The sequence below is a fragment of the Haliotis asinina genome, chromosome 10 (assembly GCF_037392515.1).
Source record: "Haliotis asinina isolate JCU_RB_2024 chromosome 10, JCU_Hal_asi_v2, whole genome shotgun sequence".
Taxonomy (NCBI): Eukaryota; Metazoa; Mollusca; class Gastropoda; order Lepetellida; family Haliotidae; genus Haliotis; species Haliotis asinina.
This window is the reverse complement of record NC_090289.1, coordinates 55,469,154-55,481,222: the sequence shown is the minus strand read 5'-3', so window position 1 is coordinate 55,481,222 and position 12,069 is coordinate 55,469,154.

The following is a 12,069-nucleotide window of genomic DNA, read 5'->3' as shown; positions in this document are numbered from 1 at the left end:
GTCACTGTTGAATCTTGGCAAATGACCGCTCAACACAACGGGATGGAATTCTTGTCACTTGTATCCCATTTTGCAAATAGTGTGCACAGTAACAGTTAGAGCCGTAGTTACTTAATCACTGTAGTTGTCATTAAACCGAAATTGACATCAATAATGGCGTGTCTGATATAGAGATATATATCTCTAACTTAAAGTGACCCAATGTTAAATGGACAGCGATATTTCTTGATGCACTCCGCACATTCAGTTGTTACAAATCTATTTTCATCTGTAGTTGTTGAGATTCCACTTTTATTTGCAGTACTTGCATTTAATTTTGTCTGCATTTATTCATTTGTATATGTTGTTACAGTTTTTTGTCGGTCAGTGCAGCTTTTAAGCTTCAGTTCACTGTGGATAGCCATGTCTATCCTGCAAATATACCATGTATTTCATTCAGAGTGTAATATATTTCACATTGATGAAATTATTTCCTACGATAACACATATTTCTATTACATAGGTAGATCTACAGGTAACTTTTGTGGGGCGCTGAGTTATGTACTCGCTTGTTTTCATCTCAAGTGGGTGTCCTAATGTGCTGTGAGTGACCAGACATACCTCACCCACCTCACTCAAACGCATATAGGTATTTTGTTGAATGTTATTTATATTTGATTTGCAATATAAGAACAATGGGAACGACTGCAAGGTGCCTTGTTCATGAGTTGAAACAGAACCTCCCAGTATACCTTGTTTATCGATGCACCTATACGCAAGCAAAATTTGACATTTTTGTGTGTACACGTGTAAGAACTAATAGTACCCATCAAAAGTTTAGACTCGCCTAAAGCTCTCACTATGTCTTCTGTAGATATCTATGGTTACATCAAAGCTAAAGTTCTCCTCGCAACTTGAAGTAACCGACTGCAGATCTTATCCACATGAACTGCAAGAGGATGACCAACTGCTCAAAAGCATGTGAAAATATGGTACCGATGACCAACTGCGTTTTGCCCTAACGTTTTGATAAGAATTCGACAAGTTTCACTGTGTGTCATCATCTGTGGAACTCATGACAATAATCTTTTCAACATTACGAATTCGTTTCGTTACATCAGGCCATGTTGTTTATAGCAGTTTACTGGAGTATATGGCTGCATTGACACTAGTGAGTCTAAACTTGTGATGGCCAGAATATATTGAGTATTTACAAACAAAATATAACTAAGTGTAGTTCAACAGACGTCATAAGAGTTGAGTTTTCCCGTGATATTTGCGTAATTTAGGCAGATACGCAGCTAATTTGTTTCTCTTCATCGGTATTGTTTTATGTTATGCAAACAAAAGTAGAAACACTAGCTGCCGTATACATTTCGTTTATGTGGAGATGCTACATGCCACGGGTTTATATGATAGGCGTGGCGGAGCATCTACGCTTGAGTCACCAATCAACGGAATGACCCCTTCCATGCTTCGCGAAGACAAGGTAATATTCCTTAGCAGCACAAAAGGAAAAGTTCGTATGTCTATATTTACTTAGGTCAATAAGTGCGAACAACAATAACTCCCATTTCAGTTTCATCATGTGCGAGGTACAGAGATTGCTGCCACATATACTATGTGCGTATACGGGTGTTCATTCTATCATGGGACTTTGTGGCCCACTTTCAGTCCGACGCATAAAAAGCCGGGATACAACAATCCAACAAACAAAATACAGCACGCACGCACCATTTTTGACACTGGATGGTTCTAAGACTAAAGAATCATGTACAAATGTAAACTTAACAACAGATATGTAGAGGACTGTCTGATAAATAACCTGGGATTGACAAACGTTTCAGCTGTGTTCAGAGGCCTCTGGTTCATCACCAGACACATTCCAGAGAATTAACATGGTTTGAAATAGAACTTACAAGGGGCTTTGAGCTTTTGGAAACATGACTGGTTGTTCACCACGGTCAGTCTAAGACTAAACAGGAATCGGAACACTGGAACTTAATGATGGATACTCAGATGAAGTCATAGAGCAAGATGATGGCTCCGGTTTCACGGGATTCCAAAAGATTCCTAGTAATGACCACTGTCGAAAGGTCATACCATTAATGGTTAATGATATGCAAATCCTAAAAGTCGGGAAAGAGTCTCTGAGGGTGCTTTTTCTACTTGACACACGTGTGTGTAAGTGTATAAGGTTGCTTTAGTGTTAATGCATAACTGCAGCCATCAGATTTTCGTCTGTTATAAACCAACTCACTCTGACACACGCTCTTACACAGTATACACACACACACACACTATTTCACATACAAGCTTTCTTACATACATACTCACATTCTCTCACACACATAGTCACTCACATGCATTCATATCCAAACATGCTCACACACGCTTATATACATTCACATAGACTCACATACATACACGCGCTCTCTCTCACACAAACACTCTCTCAGATAGACATCCTCTCCCACACACATACATACAAACACCCTCCCCCACACTCCGATCTATATTAACACTTACACACACACGTACACACATACTCTTACTCACATACACACACGCTCTCTCGCTCACACACACACACACACACACACACACACACACACACACACACACATATGTACACAGTGACCTATAGCTATTTCGGATAAGTATTCAACAGGTTTTCCATTCATACCCAGTGGTCAAAGTATATCGACCTGCCATAGCATATGTCAGTATCGGATATACACGAAGACACAGTACCTGATCAATCTCTAAAGTGCAATTATCTCCACAATATGAAGTCGATATCTACCTAGTGAATTTAGTTAGGATTCCCCATGTAGAATACAAACAGTAAACACGAAGGGTTAATCCTCGCCCCGAACACATTTAACACTGCACGCATACCTAGATGATGTACATTCCTTTAGATATAGCACTTTTATTGTACTTATCACTTCCTGTGAGTAATTTACAACAGCGTTGAGTTGATGGCTTGCCCTTGGCGGCCGTGCATAAGCTATACGTACGACCAGGATCATCAACAGGACGGAAAATCATAATCCGATGTTGGTGAAACCATCAAGGATACATAGAAAACACGATGGCAGTCAAAGTTTAAACAATCATCAAGTGTAGTTGTGGGTCTGTCTTCAACAAGCTAGATCCTGCTGGTGTGCAGATGGATGTACACTGGGTGACATCAGCGAGGACTGGCACACTCGCACGAGTGAAACATGCAAAGCGTGACGGTACATCCTCAATGCATTTGATAATACCAGCCAACTGTCATAAATACACGAAATCTCAATATTTTATTGGGGATTTATCTATTTTCCCGTTTGACAAATAAAACTCATGTCGGTGGCACTGTTTTGACGTCATTAGAAGTGAAAGGTACATCAACGGTTTTCAGGTGTGTGATATCAGTCAGGCTTTAATGTGTGTGAGGTCATTCGTTCATCCAGGGTAAAAATGTGTGTGATGCCAGTTGTAAATCAAGGCTGTAATGTGTGTGATGTCAGTTGTCAATCCAGGGTTTACAGTGTGTCATGCCAATTGTACATCCAGGCTTTAACGTGTGTGATGCCAGCTGTACATCCAGGCTGTGAGAGAGGACAGTTATATGAATTGACAATATTTTATCTTAACTCAAGCAGATTTGTAATGTCCTCACTGCAAACATACATGGTCGTCCCCAAACTGGCCATTCTGTACACACATGGATTTATCTGTCGAGTGTGTAAGTGCAATAGATTGGTGTTTACAGTCTGTCAATAAAGTAAATGTTTTACAGTTGTGTATCCAATCTGTCCAGTATGTTTGCGGTCTGTAGCCACCGTATACATCGACCTTCCAACTCGATGCACACACAAACACCTGGCGTGTGTCCATCTGCGGTCACTATAGGGCACCCATTGTCCAACACCACATGTCTTCTATTCGGAACAAAGCTATGACGTCATTGCGAGCACATGAACAGCCCAGGGCGAGGTCGTATGTCTGTCTACCTACGGGAGATAGCACATACAATGCTGGCTCTGACAAGGGTATATATCACACCGATATCATCCCCTGAAACCACACTGAAGCCTTGGCATCGCCATCATTGAGTTCCGTTTTGTAACCGTACATGCCAATAAACATACACTACCACACCAGGTCGGTCATGAATGTCACACATGCAAACGAGACTTACCTTCTTTAATTATAACAAATAGGTACTCGCTTAACCTTAACAACTAGCTTCTACCGGGATGATACGTTGCCCAAAGGGGTAAAAATTAAATTCTTGTAAGTTTATATCTATAATCGCCGAAAAAAACGAACCTTTTGAATATATATTGAATTGAAACATTGCAACCAAATGTGTGGTGGTAGCTGTAGGTTAGTTGACGCTTTTAATGGTCATTGCACTGAGTATCTACATTGTTGTGCATGGCGGACTGTTGTGCCGAGTAGCTGTTGAGTTTGATCTTGTGTTGTTAGAGTTCAGGGCTGTCATCATATGGTATACCAAGGAATGGCCAAGCCACGTAGCTGGCCTCGGGCGGAGATCAGGTGTTTTAATTGATTCTCCTTACAGTTAGTGTAACAAAGTTATATTCGATCTTCACACTGCTGGCGTTGTTGTTGAGCACACTGCCCACGGCTAGCGGAGTGCGCCCGTTGCCTGCCGTGCGCCGAGATACTGTGGTTGGGTGGCGTCCAGCTCAGGTACAGCAGGTGGTAGAGGGCTGAAATACTTCATTAAAGAGGATGTCAACATTGTTGCGATCAATTAAGTCATTAAGGTGGATCAAAGGTGCACATTAGAATTGATTAGAATGTATGCACAGATTCATGACGGAACAAAAGTTACGTGTTTGTGTTTGTAAATGATTTTAATGAACAAGAGACAATGTAGGTGATATGTCAATTAGACGTGATTCAATATCTTGAAGAACTTGAAATACGGAGCGGAGAACAGAACAGAAAAAATAGCGTCAAATGTAATACGTCACATTGGAAACTGAGAACTAAGAACTAGCGTCTGATGTAGTACGTGACATGTTGAACTGAGAACAAAGAACTAGCGTCTGATGTAGCACGTGACATGTTGAACTGAGAACTAAGAACTAGCGTCTGATGTAGTACGTGACATGTTGAACTGAGAACTAAGAACTAGCGTCTGATGTAGTACGTGACATGTTGAACTGAGAACTAAGAACTAGCGTCTGATGTAGTACGTGACATGTTGAACTGAGAACTAAGAACTAGCGTCTGATGTAGCACGTGACATGTTGAACTGAGAACTAAGAACTAGCGTCTGATGTAGCACGTGACATGTTGAACTGAGAACGAAGAACTAGCGTCTGATGTAGTACGTGACATGTTGAACTGAGAACTAAGAACTAGCGTCAAATGTAGCACGTGACATGTTGAACTGAGAACTAAGAACTAGCGTCTGATGTAGTACGTGACATGTTGAACTGAGAACTAAGAACTAGCGTCTGATGTAGCACGTGACATGTTGAACTGAGAACTAAAAACTAGCGTCTGATGTAGTACGTGACATGTTGAACTAAGAACTAGCGTCTGATGTAGTACGTGACATGTTGAACTGAGAACTAAGAACTAGCGTCAAATGTAGCACGTGACATGTTGAACTGAGAACTAAGAACTAGCGTCTGATGTAGTACGTGACATGTTGAACTGAGAACTAAGAACTAGCGTCTGATGTAGTACGTGACATGTTGAACTGAGAACTAAGAACTAGCGTCAAATGTAGCACGTGACATGTTGAACTGAGAACGAAGAACTAGCGTCTGATGTAGCACGTGACATGTTGAACTGAGAACTAAGAACTAGCGTCTGATGTAGTACGTGACATGTTGAACTGAGAACTAAGAACTAGCGTCTGATGTAGTACGTGACATGTTGAACTGAGAACTAAGAACTAGCGTCTGATGTAGTACGTGACATGTTGAACTGAGAACTAAGAACTAGCGTCAAATGTAGCACGTGACATGTTGAACTGAGAACGAAGAACTAGCGTCTGATGTAGCACGTGACATGTTGAACTGAGAACTAAGAACTAGCGTCTGATGTAGCACGTGACATGTTGAACTGAGAACTAAGAACTAGCGTCTGATGTAGTACGTGACATGTTGAACTGAGAACTAAGAACTAGCGTCTGATGTAGTACGTGACATGTTGAACTGAGAACTAAGAACTAGCGTCTGATGTAGTAAGTGACATGTTGAACTGAGAACTAAGAACTAGCGTCTGATGTAGTACGTGACATGTTGAATTGAGAACTAAATGGAATTAACCTCAACTGTGACTTTGTGGACTCAGTAGTAGTATTGCTATTTGAAGTACGTGACATAGAGAACCGGCACTCTCGCAACATCCCGACAATATAACAGCCGTGACACAAGACATGGGCTTCACATGGTTTACACATGGGGAATCGAACCAAGGTCTTTGGTGTGACAAGGGAGCGCTTTCTGTTGTGTCTGCATTTATACTCAAGAGTTAGAAGTCAGATTCTCTGCTACCTTACATGATAGTTTCAACTTTGTACACCTCTGTCCCAGGTGACAAACTGAATGAAACATTTCAATCTGTGATCCATTCGGATTTTATTTACAAAGGCGGCGACCATGTCTACCTTCCCTTGATAGTTTGTCAAAACGGCTAAAAGTTCAAATACTGTGAGTCTAACGAAAAAATACAGTGAATGTAACGCTTGATTTCCTCTTTGATATCACCTATGGAAATGTTATTGTGACACAACAATGCAGGGGGTAGACCGTGGGCACCATTGAGTTCCGAGTCTTGCTGCTCAGTTTCTTTAAGCATATGAAGCAGAATTTCAAAACATCAAAACAAGTCAGTCTGGTCTAGAGGGTTATCTAAAGCTTTAGGTGCGAGTGGGATCTCAAATCATTTAACAATAATGGCAGCGCCAGTTCAGGTGAACCGACGATGTCACACTGAACAAAAAACATGGGAGAGTGAAATCGTCGGATTGTTTCTAGTTTAGATCAATACATAACATTCCAGTGTCTGGAGAGCTCACCATTAACATGTACAAGATACCAAAATTCAAAGTTCATTGTCTGATTTCCTTTCGTGTGGAGCATTTACTATCTACATTTCACCAGTTTTGAGGTATAATCAGGGTCACAACACTTGACATGTCAGTACGTTTTAAGCCTTCAAAACGTTGTATTGTAGACATTGCCAAATTTGACGCATCATTGAAAAAATGATCGCAGACCCACTAACATGTACTGACTGCACCTGTGTTTTTCAGGTGAGCAAATGATTTGCCATTGCGTGCGGTTTGATATAGACAAAACGCACTTACGAAATAAAAGATTTCGTTGAATTTGGAACTGGGTGATAAATTGCTCTTTTCTGTGACGGGGGTGAGAACTAGGATAATTCTGTTACGCCTGTCAACCTGGCATTTTGTGTCTTGAAGAATAACCCACAAACTATGTGCCATAAAATATGCAATACACTCGCTCAGCAGCTGAAATAATCATTGTCTGTAGAAGCACTATGTAACTGCCTATCTGTCTGTGTCTACCGAACAGCTTAAGGTACATGTACACACCGATTATAGGTCGCGTTATACACCGATCAACAATTTACCAGCCGTGAAAATAAATATTGATCTAGTGTTTTTTAAAGCTATTGAAGAACTAAACTCATCAATAATGACGAAAAGGCCAGCACCCACGAACAAGTAATCTCCCACCACGAAGTCGTGGATCTATAAACATTCAGTTATTTACTGCTAGCTGGGTTGTTCCAACACGGATGGTTGAACGCTGAACATGTAGACAGTCTGTTCGGGTCGCGTGCCATGTATCGATTATAATGATACCTAAATTAACTGTCAATAATCCATTTCAATACTGAAGTACGTAGGCACCGTCAAGGGGACCAAGTGAACTGCAGGAATAGATACACTATACACTTGAAAACTCTGTACTATTTGACCAAAACAAACGTTAACAGATTGTTACATGAGGGGAACTGTCGCAGAAACTATTCAGACTAAATTAACGGCAATGGTATCGGTGTCAAATACCATCGTCTAACCGTCTCCTGTTTGTTTCGGTTTAGCCGCCATTAACATGAGGGTGTTCCTTTTGCCGGTACAACGTTAAGGAAAGTGGGGGTCTTGTGATCACTGGAGGTTTGGGGAACTAGTATTCTTTTGTTGCCCTAAATATGTAAATACAAGCGAAAAATCCCTCTCTACGTCTATAAAAAGTCTCATCTAAAAGCAGTGTCGATTTACAGTTCAGAGTATTAGGTGATTATGTTTGTGTATGTTTAACTCAGCACTCAGCATCACCCCAGCATCACCCCAGCATCACTCCAGCATCACTCCAGCAGTGCGACGGCTGTCTAGATCTGTAACTAACCAAGTCTGGACCCGGCCATCCAGTGACTGTTTCTGTTATGTTGTCTCACGTCGCACTCAACAGCATCCCAATTACATTGTAATTGACAGCGGTCTGCAAATAACCCAGTCAGGAGTTGACAATCCAGTGACTGACATTATGAGCAGTGATCTACACAGCTGATATACGGTGTCGTGTGTCAGACAAGTCAGCGAGCCTTGCTAGCTATTCTCGGAACGTCTGTAGCCTCGCGAACTTTTTAAGCCAATTCTGAACACACTGGCTACGATCAAAGGTAAGAATGTTTAGGGCCACAATCGCTACGAAAATACGGACCCTGACCAACCAATCCCGTTAGTCGCCTCTTACGACAAGCATGGGTTGTTGAAGACCAATTTTTACCCGGATGTTCACGGGTCTTCAATGATTGATGACATGAGATACTCGAGCGATGATGGTGAATGTGTTTATGAATCACTACTAGATAGCCAGTCAGATACCGGCTGTTTTCGAAAGGGTGAGCGTATCCTGCCCCACCGGCGGCACCCGTCATAAACATGTGCAGAGACCAAAACGTTGATGTAAACAATTACCAATGCTGTATAATACTGGGCAAAGTATATTTATTTTAGCTCATTCAGTAATAAACGTATACGTGTTTTGAGAAAGTTTGGTTCCATTTCAGATTAAGACTTATATGACGTAAGAGCTGTTATATAACGGAAGACGTGAGATACCACAGACTTTGGTTTGCGGGAAAATGTTTTGTTCCGTACGATCCAAATGCAAGGGAACGGTAGTGTAGCCTAGTGGCCTTCGTTCGTCATTCCAAAGACCAGAAATCGATTCCCCACATGGTTTTAATGCATGAAACCCCCGCCGTGATATTGCTGGAATATTGCTGGAATATTGATAAAAACGCCGTACAACTAATCTCACTCACTTCAAATGTAAAATAAGCGATACGTTCCAAAGTGTGTCTCAAAGTCCCTTTCCTATAACCAACTGGTACGAAATAATGGTAGGATTGAACCAATCATTCGTGTTCTGGCCTCAAACACCGTTTTAAGTTCTAAAAGTTATTTATCAGACGCTGTCACATTTTTGTCTAAGTACACGAGTAGTATGAAAGAATGCATGTAGCTAAAATAATAACCTTGCTGTTTAAATGTTGTCGCGTGCTGATAATTAATCTAGGACAAACAACAAAGAATTCCACTAAACTGTTGTCGCTTTTAAGTAATTGATAGTTAATGCATGTAATTTGAACTCTTGCTTTAATCCTTCAGTAAAAATGTCGAGGAGGTTGCGCGTGCCATTTAGCCCGACCACGTGGATGGACAATAAACAAGGCATGCAGTCTCTAATTACATATAAATTGACCATTAACAAATGTTGAGCTATATAATGTCGGCTTGACCTCAGTGATCATCAGTTGTAATGACAGCAGTATGTAGCACCTAACAGTGTCCGTTCTTTGTATACTATCTTCCTTCAGCTCGTCCTGTACATCTCCAGGTGCCGGCCCCTGTCTCGTGTTTTCATTACTTGCGTGAATTTCGACACCGTTACCCAGTAATGACAGGGCTCTCCTCCCAATGTTGTAATTTGCCCTAGATAAGAGTTCATTATCAAATTTTATGCTACGTGAGTACATATTATGAGTTTCATATGTGATTCGAGGCACGCTCCATGTTATTCAATACAGCCTGCCATATTTACTTTGAAAGATAATATTACTCTTCCAGGCCTCTTTCATTATTTTAAGCAATCAGTCAATTCATGTCTGATCAAAACTTTTATAGGTAAAGCTGCATTTTAAGCTGTTGCTTTATTAAACCTGTTCCAGCTTGTTCGTAACAAAGTCTGATTATGGTTATGTGACAAATTCGATATACACGCAAACTGTGAAATGAAGTTTATTTGTGCACTGTCCCGATACAAGTAAAGAATAGAGAGACCGACTTGAAGTACTTTATGTTTCATTTGCCACGGCTAGCGACTCGATCTTAGTCAACATCGTGTACCTCTACCCAGGGAGACTATACATAATGTTGTGGATTATGCTGTACTTCTATCCAGGGAGACTAGATATCACGTTGTATATTATGTTGTACGTCTACCCAGTGAGACTATATATAACGTTGTAGATTATGTTGTACAACTACTCAGGGAGACTAAATATATAACGTAGATTATCCCTGATCTACCTCACGCCTTATGAGGCGGATTTCGATGTATGTCGGCCTCATCAAGTTGAACTTTCACTTGGATGCATGTGTGTGCTTGAACAGCTTTAATCATGGAGACTAACTTACCCGGTGTATCTCCAGCCTGCTTTGTGAGCCGCCAGTCACCCGAGAAACTACCATCTTTTGCCTCAACTCGGCGTAATCATGCGTGTTATATCTAATCTCAATTCATCTGAATGAATAAAGCTTGCTGTTTCGTGTTGAGCGAAGTTTCATCGTTTGAAAAATATGCAGGGCTTAAAAATACCCATCGAATTATCATGCACCATTATAGAAACCTGCTCAGGGGAAAGTTTCCTTTTGTAAGGAAGTCTTGAGTTGTAATGTACCTACGTCGATCTGTTGGGCCTATACTTAGTTGAACGCATTCTACAAAGATGTCAACTGAATTCTTTGCTTTGAGTTGGCAAAGGTTTGCATCACCAGTGCAAATACCTACTTGCGTGAACATGCTCCATGGATATTTCCAAATCATCATACAAATGATTTATGATATTAGTTTCAGTTTTTGAAATTACTTTTTCTTAGTGGTTGAACCTAATCAGTAGGTGTATTTTTACATGCATTAAAGATTGCCCTGTTATCATGCACGTAAGCTGTTTAAAGTTCACTGTCTTAACGCCACTGTGTTTCGCATTTGCAGTATGTTCTAATTAATGATTACACTGATTAAATCACACATAAACCTCTAAACATTCTATCTCTGAAGGCCATTGTTTAATGTATGTGAGATAGTGGTGACGTCTATCTCTTATTTCCGTGTGTGTAACCGATCCACAGTCTCACCCACCTGGCACAGAGACCAGCTCTTCCTCACTGTGTACCCACTCACCGCATTACTGAAAGCACCACGGGTGATTACCCTAGAGTGAAGTTTAATGGGGTGGGCTGTAGGATGGATGTGTGGAGACAAGTGGTGAATCACGGTAAACAACAGCACTGCCTTGCCTAACACTGGAGCTTCAGCTCCAGCCCGCGTGGGAAATTACCGACTAGCTGTACACGGAGAATGAAGACTTGAGTTTGGAGCAGCGGTCACTACTATATTATTCAGACTGAGTGCTGTGGCTGTCATCAGCTTCCTTCTCAGAGAAATTCGAGATGTAAAATGCACCCCTTTCTACAGATTCACAGAGGACGTGGCGGTACGTGGAGGATCGCATGGCTAACGCGACAAAAAACGTGGACAAAAACATGCTCTATCTGATACAGTTAGTGTGAGAAAGTTGGAGTGTTTTCTAGGGAAATTCATTTCAAATACATCTTCAAAAACATTGCATACATAAAACAATGAGATATGATATGATATGATATGATATGATATGATATGATATGCACATGTAATGCATTTCATAAGTGTTACATAATAATGGACATTCATTACAAATCCCACCACCCCCTAACCCAGAAATCAGAAACACAAAAACATGCTTTAC